Source organism: Eschrichtius robustus, chromosome X (assembly GCF_028021215.1).
Source record: "Eschrichtius robustus isolate mEscRob2 chromosome X, mEscRob2.pri, whole genome shotgun sequence".
NCBI classification, from domain to species: domain Eukaryota; kingdom Metazoa; phylum Chordata; class Mammalia; order Artiodactyla; family Eschrichtiidae; genus Eschrichtius; species Eschrichtius robustus.
This window is the reverse complement of record NC_090845.1, coordinates 36,027,241-36,041,291: the sequence shown is the minus strand read 5'-3', so window position 1 is coordinate 36,041,291 and position 14,051 is coordinate 36,027,241. Positions and strand designations below refer to the sequence as shown.

Here is a 14,051-nt window from a genome sequence, read left to right as displayed (position 1 = left end):
ATCCTCCAGTAGGCAAAGCTTGGCATGTTCTCTTGGAGATGACAGAGGAGCAAGAACAGAAGTATAAATGTGCAAATGCTTTTTCAAGCCTCAGCATGCATCATATCTACTAACATTTCATTGGTCAAAGCAAGTCACATGGTCAACCTCAGACTCAAGGCACATAGAAGTAGTCTCCTTGAGTGAGAAAAACTACAAGGTCACATGTCCAAAAGGCCTGGGTAGAGGTGGAGAGAATTGGGGCCAGAAACACCATACCACCTAATACCTTCAAATAAATTCTTCTGCTTAAACTAGGTAGAGAGGACTTGGTTGTTTTCAGCTAAGAAATTTGACTGATACAGCTACACTGCTTGATAATCAGGGGTTAAAATGCACAAATGTGGCAAAACTCCACCAGAAAAGACCTTGGAAAAATGAATTGTTTTACAAGCAAGTAGAGTGACTGAGTTAAGAATTCTATGATTGACCTAGTCACCTTTGGTCTGCTCCTACCCTCCCCTTTCTTATTTCTCTTTCATTACCCTGCTCTCCCTCTCCTGACCCTTTGCTTTAGAGTCTAAAGAAGCTGAATGATAGATATATGCTAATACATGTATTGAAAATCTCTGGAAAAATACCAGTAACAGTTAATAGGAGATGCATCTGAGAAGGATACAAGTATATGGGGTGGAAAGTAGTCCTAATTTTCACTGTGTGCTCTTTGATGGTTGAATTTTTTTAATCACATTACTGAATTGTTCTTTTGGTTAGATTTTAAACCAAAAACTTGACCAAAAAAAGGAAAGAGACAAAGAGTGAAACAAAATCCATGTGTAACCATTGTTTTACTCTTTTTTGTGTACTTAGAAACGATAGGCCTAGCCATAGTTTGGTACAGAAATTCATGCTACTGGCCATAAAAAAGATTGGGATTATTTGATTAAAAATTCATTACCATGAGTCCATACTGATATAAATAAATGATTGAATAAACAAGTAAATGGGAGAGAAGAGACAACTTTCCCATGCAGAAGAATTCTAAATAATTTATATAGATACCCCACCCTCAAGGAGATGGAACATAATTCCCCACAACTTAAGCGTGGCCTGCACATAGTGGCTTCCTGCCAAAGACAACAGTATGGTAAAGTGGGGGAAGAGTAACTTTACAGTGGAGAAACCCGACAAACACTCCTTAGCCAGGTGATCAAGGTCAATATCAACAGTGGTAAGTCATGTTGACAGTATGTACTCTTGATATGATGTGATGAGAATAGTACTTCACCTCTACAGCCTTCATCAACACATAACCCCAGTCTACTCATGAGAAAAACATCAGACAAATTCCAATTGAGGAACATTCTATAAAACACCTGACCAGTACTCCTCAAAACTGTTAAGATCATCATAAACAAGGAGAAGTCTGAGAAACAGTCACAGTCAAGAGGAGGCCAAGGAGACATGATGACTAAATGGAACGTGGGATCCTGGAACAGGAAAAGGATATTGTGTAAAAATTAAGGAAACCGTATAAAGTATGGACTTTAGTTAATGATAATGTACAATACTGGTTCATTAACTGTAACAAATATACCATACTGATGTAAGATAGTAATAATAGGAGAAATTGGGTATAGGTGTATAGAAACTCTATACTAGCTTTACCATTTTTCTGTAAATCAAAACTGTCCCCCAAAATAATATATATTAAAAATCATTACTACATCAACTATACTCCAATAAAAATATTTTTAAATAAAATTTAAAAATCATTACTACATATACACACTACTATATATAAAATAGAGAAACAACAAGGAGCTATTGTATAACAGAGGGAACTGTATTCAATATCTTGTAATAACCTATAAGGGAAAAGAATCTGATAAAGTATATATATATACACACATATATATATACACACAAATATATATGTGTGTGTGTGTGTATATATATATATATATATATATATATATATATATATATATATATATATATATATATATATAACTGAATCACTTTGCTGTACACCTGAAACTAACACAACATTGTAAATTAACTATACTTCAACTGAAAAATGGTAAAAAAAAAAAAAAATCACTACTGATTCTGGAAAAATCGTTAAAATAATCAATCAATCAGTGAATCAGTCAATTAGGTACTGTGGAGGATACCAATGACACTATCTAAGTACCCAATCAGGATCCGCCAAACAGAAATTTCACACTGGAAGCAGGTGTTAGTGAAGCTCAGAGAACAGACATTAAAAGGTCTATGGGGAGGGGGAAGGGTAAGCTGGGACAAAGTGACAGAGTGGCATGGACATATATACACTACCAAATGTAAAATCGATAGCTAGTGGGAAGCAGCCGCATAGCACAGGGAGATCAGCTCGGTGCTTTGTGACCACCTAGAGGAGTGGGATAGGGAGGGTGGGAGGGAGGGAGGGAGACGAGACGCAAGAGGGAAGAAACATGGGGATATATGTATATGTATAGCTGATTCACTCTGTTATAAAGCAGAAACTAACACACCATTGTAAAGCAATTATACTCCAATAAAGATGTTTTTAAAAAAAAGATCTATGGCTCAGTAATGAGCCCATTTGAAAGAAGCTGTGGGATGAATAAGGAACTCTCCTTGATCAGCATAATAACTGTAGAGTGCAAGCTTCACTATACACTTGAGCAACTTTTTAATTTATGGGGCAGTCAGGGAAATGCTTCTGTTTCCTTCTGTTTTAAGACTGAGCTAAACAAATAACCCAGTCAAAAACTGGGCAGAAGATCTAAATAGACATTTCTCCAAAGAAGACATACAGATGGCCAATAGGCACATGAAAAGATACTCAACATTGCTAATTATTAGAGAAATGCAAATCAAAACTACAACAAGATATTACCTCACACCAGTTAGAATGGCCATCATCAAAAAGTCCACATATAATAAATGCTGAAGAGGGTGTGAAGAAAAAAGGAACCCTCCTACACTGTTGGTGGGAATGTAAATTGGTATAGCCACTATGGAAAACAGTATGGAGGCTCCTTAAAAAACTAAAAAATAGAGCTACCATATGATCCAGCAATCCCACTCCTGGGCATATATCCAGAGAAAACCATAATTCGAAAAGATACATGCACCCCAATGTTCATTGCAGCTCTATTTACAATAGCCAAGACATGGAAGCAACCTAAGTGTCCATCAACAGATGAATGGATAAAGATGTGGTTCATATATACAATGGAATATTACTCAGCCATTAAAAAAAGAATGAAATAATGCCATTTGCAGCAACATGGATGGACCTAGAGATCATCATACTAAGTGAAGTAAGCCAGACAGAGAAAGACAAGTCTCATATGATGATATTTGTGCTTATATGTGGAATCTAAAAAAAAGATACAAATGAACTTATTTACAAAACAGAAATGGACTCACAGACATAGAAAACAAACTTACGGTTACCAAAGGGGAAAAGCAGGGGAGACGGATAAATTAGGAGGTTGAGATTAATATATACACACTACTATATAAAATAGGTGACCAACAAAGACCTACTATACAGCACAGGGAACTCTACTCAATATCTTGTAATAACCTATAATCGAAGAGAATGTTAAAAAAGAACATATATATTTACGTGTGTGTGTGTGTGTATATATATATATATGTGTGTGTGTGTATAACTGAATCACTTTACTGTAGACCTGAAACTAACACAACACTGTAAATCAACTATATTTCAATAAAAATTGTTTTTTAAAAAAAGACTGAGCTACCTCTGAGAATAAGTGTTTTTACTGGAGAGTTAGGAGGGGCACCCACATGTGCTCTGCCCACTACAGCTCACCACGGTGGAGAGGCCCTGAAGGAGAAGAGACTCAGGGAGCCAAAGCCCACCGTACATTGTTGTCGGGCCGTCACTAGAGAGTTATTTGAGGGTGGACAACCCTGAGTGGGGAAAATAGAGTGGAGAAGGGAGACGGATGAATCCAAAGGTAAGGCCAACTCCTCTGAGAAGGGGCAGGACTTTCTAAGGGAAGTATGGAGGCCTGTCTGCAGGGACAATGAAGAGGAAGTTCCTCTGAAAGAGAAGGTCAGTGAGATCCGAAAGGCAATTGGGATGCACTGTGCCTCTCCTGCCCCCCAAGAAGGGTTGGAGTTAAGTGCTTCCCTTGTGGACTACGATTTAGATAATATTGGGTATTCACTTTAAATCATTTCCTTCAGCTGTTGTAATTTCCTTCGTTTCGCTTACAGCAAGTTTCTCAACCTGGGATCCATGGTCCCCCAAGGGTGTATGGATAGACTTTAGAGGGTCCATGAATTTGGATGGAAAAAAATTACATCCTTAATATTCACTAATCTCTACCTGAAATTTAGTATTTCCTTCAAATATGGATATAGGCAACAGACCACAATAGTATGGGCATCTGTGACTTTGTCACCTATAGAAATCACATATTTTGCATGTCGCATTACGTTTATTGCATATATAGTGAAATATACTTTATGTTCATTACCACTTTAAAATTAAGTTAATAAAGAAGTACCTCACAATTTTTTTTAAATATTCTGATAATTGTATTTCAATATAATTTGTTTCCTTTGTAATCCAATCCGCTTGATTTTATGTATTTAAACCACTATTCTGGTAAAGAGTCCATTGCCTTCATCAAAGGGTCCATGGCACAAAAATGCTGTAAAGGTTATAAACCCTGGCCTAGAGTTGAAAATCTGGTACAACCTTACAGCTTTGTATGTAGTGCTGTCAAAGAAAGCAGGTTTGAAACTAGAGAGAGAAATGTCACGTTAATAGCCTCACCACTCCCTACCATGATACTGCCTCCCAATATACACACACACACACACACACACACACACACACACACACACACACACACACACACACACACACACCCTCCCTCCCTCCCTCCCTCTCTCTCTCCATAGAAACAAGTGGGACTGCAGCCCATGAGTGCAGTGCTGAGACCAGCAGTAAAACAACAGTTGGATGGTGTACAGCAGAGAGCAGTGAGGAGCCTCAGGACATATAGAAACCACAGGCAAGTGGATGATGGAGCAGAGGACACAACAAACTGTTCTCTTCTAAAGATACTAAAGGACGTAACCCTTAAGGGTCATAAGGAAACTGAATCTTGTGCCCTGCCATTCTAACTGATTATAATACACTTGGAAACACAAAGGGAAGAAACACATCACATGATGAAGAACGCTGACTTTGAGAGCCATCAGCTCAGAGTGAGGGCTAGAGTAGGCTTTCACCAAGGCCATGCTCTGTTAGCACAGCATCTTTGTAGGTGGTAGTTTTATTTTTAAAAAATTATTATCTGATATATACAATGTAATCTATATCACTTATAAATAATGTATAAGGAACAATGATAAATGACCTTAATGAACCCATCACCCAATGCAACACCTAGAACATTATGAATGCCAGTGCATCTACTGTATGTTCCTACCTATCCCATCCCTGTCTCCCCATCAGAGGAAAGCACTAACCTGAATTTGGGATTTACTTTGCTTTATAGTTTATCATATATGTATGATTCCTCCCAAGGTATTGTTTAGTATTGTGTGTTTCTGAGCTTTATAAAAATTATGCCCAACTGCATGAAGTTTTTGGTAACTTAGTTTTTCATTCAGTATTTTGTTTCTAATAGTCAGCTATGTTCTTGCATATAACAGTGGTTAATTCATTTTTATTCTATTGTGAAATAACAAATATCAAAATTTTTAATTTATCTATTTTCCCATCGATAAACAATTAAGGTATTCCAGTATTTTTGTATTATAAGCCATGTTGCTAAGGACATGCCTCAGGAGATTTCCTGGTTCACATGCAGAAGAATTTCTCTAGGGGTTATACCTAGAAATAAAATTGCTGGGTCAAAGAGTATATGTGTGTTCGACTCCACAAGACAGTGCCAAGTTTTATTTTCCAAAATGATTTTACCAAACGTGCACTCCCATCAACAAGGTACGTCAATTCCTATTAATCCGTGTACACACCAATACATGATACTATCAGATTTCATAACGTACTGTTGTCTTTGCACACTAAAGATAGTACACTGCTTCATCATGTAAGGGGCATAAAAGTGTCAGCAAGTGCCAAAGTTTTATCAGTACAGCTTAATTCAAGGTTATACAATGTCTTAACCTGAGTTCTCCCTGAAATGCAGAGCCTGAGACAAGGGTTTTCAGGCAAGTAATTTATTTTGGGAATTGATTTCAGAAAATAGAATTAGGGAATTTGGGAAAATGGAACCAGAAAGAGAGAAAATCAATACAGGGGCATATTTTTGAGTTGGCCACAAACTGTAGGCAGCTGGGGCCTTCATCTTGCTTAGACCCTCTGAGAACCTCTTAGAAGCCAACAATACTAAAATGCAGCTTTAAATTATCTAGCCAAGGATGGGAGAAAGGAGCGTTTATCCCTGGCTCCCAACCCACATTAGTCAAGGAATGACTCATGGGCCTGTGACACCCTCACATTCCGTAATACCCACGTGGGTGCCAGGCAGATCCAACAGGCCTCCGTGTTGAAACATCAAAGAAGGCTTGGCGTGGAAAGTGAAATATTCACTGTGAGGCTCAGGCAAGGTTCTGTCTGGTTACACCCACATGAAACTGGTTACTGGATCAATGGCTTGACTAAAAGGTAGGCTGAAAGGATGCACAGTGAGGCATAAGATGTGCCCAATACACACAGCTAGTAAGTGGCAGAGATGGAACACAAACACACGTGTTTATCACAGTTCAAATATTAGGCATTTGGCACATAGTACGTAAACGCTGTCTACTGCCTACCCAATAGCCATCACTACCTTTCTTCTCTGCTAAGAGAACACTAATATTTTCAGGAAGCACGCAAAGATCTCTGGAATGGAGCTGGCACAGTAGCTGCATGGTGCCATCACGAGCCCAGATTCCTTCTACTTTTCTATTCAGACAACTTCAGTGCTGACATATATCCAAGACGTCACTCCAGGGTCCAAGCTGGCTCTAGCCATCATGCCTGCATTCCAGGCTAGCAGCTGGACGAAACAGGAAGTATGAAAAGGGCCCTCCTCCCAGCCAAGCCAACTCTCTTTAGGCAGGCTTCCTAGAAGTCCCCACACAACATAACAATTCTATCTCACTGGCACAACTCAGTCATAGGATCACACCTTGGTGCAAGAGATGCTGGGTCACAGAGACTGCTCATTGGATGCAGTGCCACCAGGAATAAAACTGCATTCTGTCACTAAGGGGGAAGGCGAGAAAGGATACTGAGAGGCGATTAGAGGTCTCTGCCAAAGTACCCCTTTAATGTGGGGCAAGTTTTTAATCTATACTTCAGTCTTCCCATTTGTAAAGTGGAAATAAAAGTACTACCTCACGAAGTTGTTATGAGGACCAAATGAGATCATGTAAATAAAACTGCACAGTTGCTGGTATGCAGACAATGATTAATAAATGCTAGCTGGTATTAATTCACTTTGGCAAGTCATCATCATCAGGCCTGGCATTGAGCAGTACAAGCTCGGATAACTGATCTTATCAGTGTCTCCGCATTTATCAGGCTTCAAGGCGCTGGATGCTGACTCACCTCTATAACGCTCATAAGTGTTTAAAGGCAGAGTGGCAACTTAGTAATTTACAATGAGAAATATAACTTTCACGCAGACCAGACAGCCTGACCAGGCTATTCGCTCCCTGAAGGCAATGGACACGGAGAATCATAAGGTTGATTGCCGAGCATGAAATCAGGAGAAACAGAATTAGTTATACAATCCAACTATTTAATGGCATTAGGCTCAGACAGTCTATTGCATCCATCTCCACAACTGAGCTTATCTAACCTGGTGGGTCACATGATCAAGCTGAAAATATCACAGGTAACAGTGCTGGGAGGTTTTACCAATTGTTGGCAAAATTCACCAGGAAAATGTGTGAAAACCCTGAGGGTAAACTCAAAACACTTACGGCATCAGCAAATTCATTCTGAATAGAGGCCCTACACACCTGGTATAACTTTGAAAAAGTCATAAGAAAAGGAAATGGTTTAACAAGACCCATTCTTCTGATAACAGCCCCAGAGCAAATGGGGCAGCATGAAACATGCTTTTATCTTTAAGATCTACCGGATTACAAGTTGAATCCATTTTTTCGTTTAAAATGGAAATATTTTAGTTGCTTCATATAGAGATAATAGAGAACATTTATAAAAATTAAAAAATAAAATGCTATAAACTGAGCAAATAGAAAAATATAATATATATACACGTGTGCATAAAATCTCACTTGTGACAAAGTACAAAGATAATTTTTTTATCTTCTAGGCTGAACATATACCTTCTCTTGAAGCAGTTTTTCTGTAAATAGGGTACAATAAAAAGTAAGAGAGAAATGTGTTATAAAGGAAACAGTGTTAGGGACTTCCCTGGTGGCGTAGTGGTCAAGAATCTGCCTGCCAGTGCAGGGGACACAGGTACGAGCCCTGGTCCGGGAAGATCCCACATGCCCGGAGCAATTAAGCCCGTGCGCCACAACTACTGAGCCTGCGCTCTGGAGCCCGCGAGCCACAACTTCTGAAGCCTGCGCGCCTCGAGCCCGTGCTCCGCAATGAGAAGCCCGCGCACCGCAAAGAAGAGTAGCCCCCGCTCGCCAAGACTAGAGAAAGCCTGTGCGCAGCAACGAAGACGCAATGCAGCCAAACGTAAAAAAAAAAATACATTTATTAAATAAATAAAGGAAACAGTGTTAAACTTTGGCATCAAAGTTGCTTTCGAGTCTTGGCTTCACCTCTTGTAAGTAATGTGATCTGAACAAGTTATTTAATGTCTCTGAACTTTTTTTCCTCTGTGATAGACTGCAAAAAATAGCCGTTGTTCTTTACCCCCTCTACATCCATCTCTTTTGTCATATAACTTTGTAGGGCCCTCCCACTGACTCTGGGCCTAACCATGGGGCTTGCTTTGGCTAACAGGATAAGGTGGAAGTGATGATATGCCAGTTATGAGTCTAGGCCTCAAGAGCCCTGTGTATTTCCATTTGCTCTTCCTTGCACTTCTGCTGCTGCCCTGAGGACACGACTCAGGGTCGCCCGCTGGAGGATGAGAAACATGTGAAACTAAGTACAGGCACACCAGTTGCTCCATTCAAGGTTAGTCTAGGAATATTACTCAGTCATAAAAAAGAATGAACTAATGCCATCTGCAGCAACATGGATGGACCTAGAGATATCGTACTAAGTGAAGTAAGCCAGACGGAGAAAGACATATATGATATCACTTATATGTGGAATCTAATAAAAAAAAAGATACAAATGAACATATTTACAAAACAGAAATAGACTCACAGAACACAAATTTATGGTTACCAAAGGGGAAGGGGTAGGGAAGGATAACTTAGGAGTTTGGGATTAAAATATATACACTACTATACATAAAATAGATAACCAACAAGGACCTACTGTATAGCACAGGGAACTATACTCAATATCTTATAATAACCTATAATGAAAGAGAATGTAGAAAAAAGTACATATATATATATATATATATATAACTGAAAAAAAAGAGTTAGTCCAGATCAGCCAATATCCAGGTAACCCCAAGACATGTGAACAATCCCAGCCAAGATCAGCAAAACAGTCTAGCTAACCCCCAGCTGACCTAGACACATGAGCTTATAATACACACTTATTGTCATACACTACTGAGATTCTGTGGTTGCTTGTTATGCAGCATTATTATGGCAGTAGATAACTGACACACACACATATCTGATATATTAGAGGTTACAATGGTTAAATGAGATATTATAGGTAGAGTGACCAGCACACCAAAAAAATATATAGCTATTTTGGGGATAGGTTTCTACTTTATAAAATACAATCACATTCTTGAAATTATACCCAGGTCACTAGCATAAGTTTTGGATGTTCCTAAACCATTTAGTCTCACATTTACAGACAGTCTGTTGTTTTACTCTCGCAAGAGAAAGCCCACACGCAGCAACGAAGACCTAACGCAGCCAAAAATAAATAAATTTAAAACTCAATTTAAAAAAGAAAAGTCTAGGGATCAGCCCATAAATCTGAATTTTAAAAAGCTCCCTGGGTGATTTTTAAAGTGCAACAGTTTGAGAACCACCGATAGTCTACTTCATTCCTTTGACTGGTGAGAAATCTAAGGTATAGGATTCTGCAATTGTTAAATTTCAAACTCTTGCTACTTGCTTAGCTGAGCTCCCATCAGTATGTCCTCAAACCTGGTCCTTCTGTAAATATATCAGGACTCTTACTGGGAAAGAGTCAAGAATCCAAGCTGGCAGTGATATACACTCTCTTCTTTTCCTGCATCAACTTAAACTTTTGTGTGTGTGCTAAGAATCATCTTAACCATCTTCCACAGTAAGGAACAGAGCAGGCTCCCAAAGAAAATCGGTCGCCCTAAATTGTCAGTATCTACTACTTCTTATGTTCTTCTTGCCCCTCCTGTTAAGTTGCTCTCCAGACTCCTAGGATCCAAGTTAAAGACTCTGAGTTTGTGTAAACCAGAATTTCAGGGCATTGGTGCGAAACCACTAATTAGTTTTTTTTTTATTGGTAAACCCCTTTCCGCTTGTCCCTGCGAAGTTGTGAAGCTCCCAAACTCAATAGTCTACTCACAGCACAACTATTTACTGAATGTTTACTCTGTTTCAGGAGCTGGAGGATCTGACCCACACTTAATACAATGCAAACCATACAAGCTGTGTATATATATATATATTTTTCTATATATAGAAATATATTTTTCTACCTGCAGTCTCTAAAAGTTAACACACTCTACAAAAGTCATTTAGCACCCTTAAAATACCATACCCTAGGGGGAAAATAATCCTGTTCTGAATGTGCTTTTGCTACATTGATTAATATTTAATGCTTTAGTTGGACCAATCATTAATATAGTCACTGATTAAAACAGAACCATTTTCTTTCATGAGAGTCCAGCAGAGTTGCCGGCTAACTCTCAAAAGCCATCTATAAAGCCTCTCTCCCCAGCCTCCTTCCCACTATACAAGCTAAAAAGCCAGATACTCACTTTCCTGGCCTCCCTTGCCACTAAGGACTGTTAGGTGGCCCAGCTTTGGCCAATGAAATACAAGGGAGATTCTTTTGGGGAATTTTGGGGAAAGCTATTTCTTCTCTGATAAGAGAAAGTTACATGAGGGAAATTACTCTACCCCTTTCTACCCCGTTTTCTGCCTTTGAACATGGGATAAGGATGTAAATGTCTGGAGCTGTTAGAGCCATCTTGAAACCATGAGGGTAAGGCATTGACCCAGAACCCTGACACTGTTGGACCACTGAGCCAACTCCAGTGATCACCTGCTGTCAGCCTTCTCTAATTTGTTAAAGCCACTTTTAGTTGACTTTTCTGTTACTTGCAGCAAAAAAAAAGTCACAATTAATACATAGATGTTTTCCATATATGTCAAACTCTTATTTATTTACAATACAGTGCAGTCTGAAGATCCACGCTCTGAGAATCATTGAATTCGAAGGATTATCTTCTAGGAGTGAAGAAAAAGCATGCCCAGGTGGTGTTCAAGGAATGGTAAACCCTATCTAAACTGCCAGATTCATGTATTCATTCAGACCCCCCCCACCAATTTAATAGGCTCCAAGGATACACAGATAAGATATTACCCTGCCTTCCAAGAAATTTTATTATCTTGAGCAAAACTGGTGTGCAAACCAAGAGTCACAAGATACAGAGAAGAGTCACATTATCTGAAAGGTGGGAAACCTAACTCAGTTTGCAGGGCTCCCTGGGAAGAGCTTTGGAAAAAAAAGGATCATCGCAGCTTCCACTTAACTCTAAAAAGTTACCCCTGTGAGCTGACTAAACGTCTCAGGTTTTATTGATTTTCTTCCAAGGGGGGGGGGTGAAGGTTCATTTCTATAATCACAGATTATAAACCAAATGATGATTCAGGAAAGAACAATTTATGAGGGGCCACCCAATCAACTGCCAGAAAAGCTGCTCCCACCATCTTTCTCTCTCCCCCAAAGCTAGAGAAAGACTTGGTCTGGTCGGGGGCGAGGGGGCATATTACTTTCCTCCCATATCAGCAGGGTTGCTCATCTAGAACAGAAGAATTGTGCTGTGAATTAAGACCACCTGTTAACACTACATCCAACCAAACATGATAAAGCAATCAGCCGTCAACATGAGCCACAAATGCACGCGTTCTAGGTTTTTCCTCCGCTACTTTTAAGCAAAAAAGGACAGCAACAATTGGTACCTATTTAATAGTCACAGAAACACTTGCGCTTAATGGTAGAGAAAGGGGAAAGCACCCTCCCCGCGGTGATTTTTCTAAAGGCAATTAATGGAAGCATTCCCCCTCCCACGCCCCCGCCACCCCCAGCCACACGCACTGGTAGAGGAAAAGGAAAACTAACATGTAGCTTTGCATTCTTAAATCCTTATAAAGAAAGAGTGCTCATTGATTTTCTTGCAAAGGAAATAATAGGTTTTGAAGCATCTCAGAAAATAAGACCGGCGGTAACCTCCTAAAATTTTCCTGGAATACAATACATTCAAAATAAAATATTCAAGAGAGTCCTTCAGTGAATTGTTTCAACATGATCGTGGCATTCACATTAATTGTGCCTCCGGAACACTGTGACTCGGTCAATGGTGCCGAGATTGATATGCAGCAACTGCGGTTACCTTACAGCTCTGGCACTTCCTGGGCTGGGGAGGCTTGTTCCAAGATCCCAACTCAGGCTACAGTCAAACATCTGCCACCTCGCCGAGAATGAGAAAACCGCCCTGGCAAGGGATTCCAGCTGAGCCTTCCAGCTTTCTTGCCACCTCCGCCCCCCAAACGCCACCTCTGAGAATCACCCAGGAAGAAAGTGGGGGAGGAGGGAGACACAAGAAACAAATAGAACATTCCTAGCCCCATAAACGCCGCATCCGGACATTTGAAGATACCCGGGAAATTAAGACTATGGCCCCAGAGTTTGGCTTGTTTGGGGTCTGGGCATGGATTTGATCTCCTCTGTTGCGTTTTAAAAATCGAACTTTCAGTCTCCAACGGAGAGAACCAGAGGGTGGAAGCAAAGGCAGACCGAGACACAGACTGGGAGACCCCCCCCCCCTCCCCACGAGTCACCCAAGCATCCAAAGACGAGAAACTTACCCGACCGTCACCTAGACGGAAAGGCGGCTGGTCCAGCCTCAGTAGGGGGCCGGGATTCAGGGGTGAGTCGCTGAAGCTGGAGATGAAAGCAGACCCCAGGCGGGAGGCGAAGTCCCGCTCCGCACCCGGGGGAGCCGAGTGACTCACGCGCTCGGCGCCCGCCTCTTGCGCCGCGCGCCCCTTGCGCCGCCCGCCCCCGGCAGGTACCTGGTCGGAGCGCTGGGGGGCGTCTCCAGCCGCCCTGAAGCACAGCGCCCTCTGCCCGACGCCCCTAGGCGGCAGCGCCAGAGCCCACCCAGCGGGAGCCGCGCCAGGCACAGCCCACCCCTCGAGACGACCGCTGCAGGACGAGCGCCTCCGTCGTGGGTCTCCCCTCTCCGCCGCCACCCCGGCACCCGCTGCCCCTGGGCTGCCCATCTGAGCTCAACGCACCTTCCCTGTGCCATCCGGACATGGCATTGCCAAGGCCCTCCCCCAGGCGGTGCCGGCCGGCTCCGGGGGACGCACCACCAGCCCGGCACGTCCCCCCTGCCCTGCCCTGCCGCCCTCGGTGTTCCCCTTGTGGTGGCGCCAGAACCCACCCAGCCCAGAAACGAGCACAGCTGGCGCCTCAAGATCCCAGGTGTATCCTTTCCTTTAGGCCTCCCCTCTCCACGGACCCTTATCTTGCCCCCAGGGCTGCCCATCCCACACACTTTCCACCTGCCAGCTGGATTTGGCAATGCCCAGACCCTCTCACAGTTGGTGTCTATGACTGGGGACCCCCTACTGCCCACCACAGCCAATGCACAAATGACTCCCATATGCTTGGAGTCCCCTGCCTTGCAGAGGTGGCTATGAACCTCTACCCTCTCAGA

General features: G+C 41.6%; 1 protein-coding gene across 6 annotated transcripts in view; it reads right to left on the bottom strand.

Annotated features, from left to right (window-relative positions):
- SYTL5 (synaptotagmin like 5) overlaps nt 1-13,304 on the bottom strand; it is a 203,072-nt gene extending 189,768 nt beyond the window's left edge. For all 6 annotated transcript variants that reach the window (XM_068533212.1, XM_068533214.1, XM_068533213.1 and 3 more), the window contains exon 1: nt 13,195-13,304. The gene's annotated coding sequence lies outside the window, so the exon portion shown is untranslated. The remainder of the gene's footprint in view (nt 1-13,194) is intronic.
- Between the last annotated feature and the right edge of the window lie 747 nt (nt 13,305-14,051).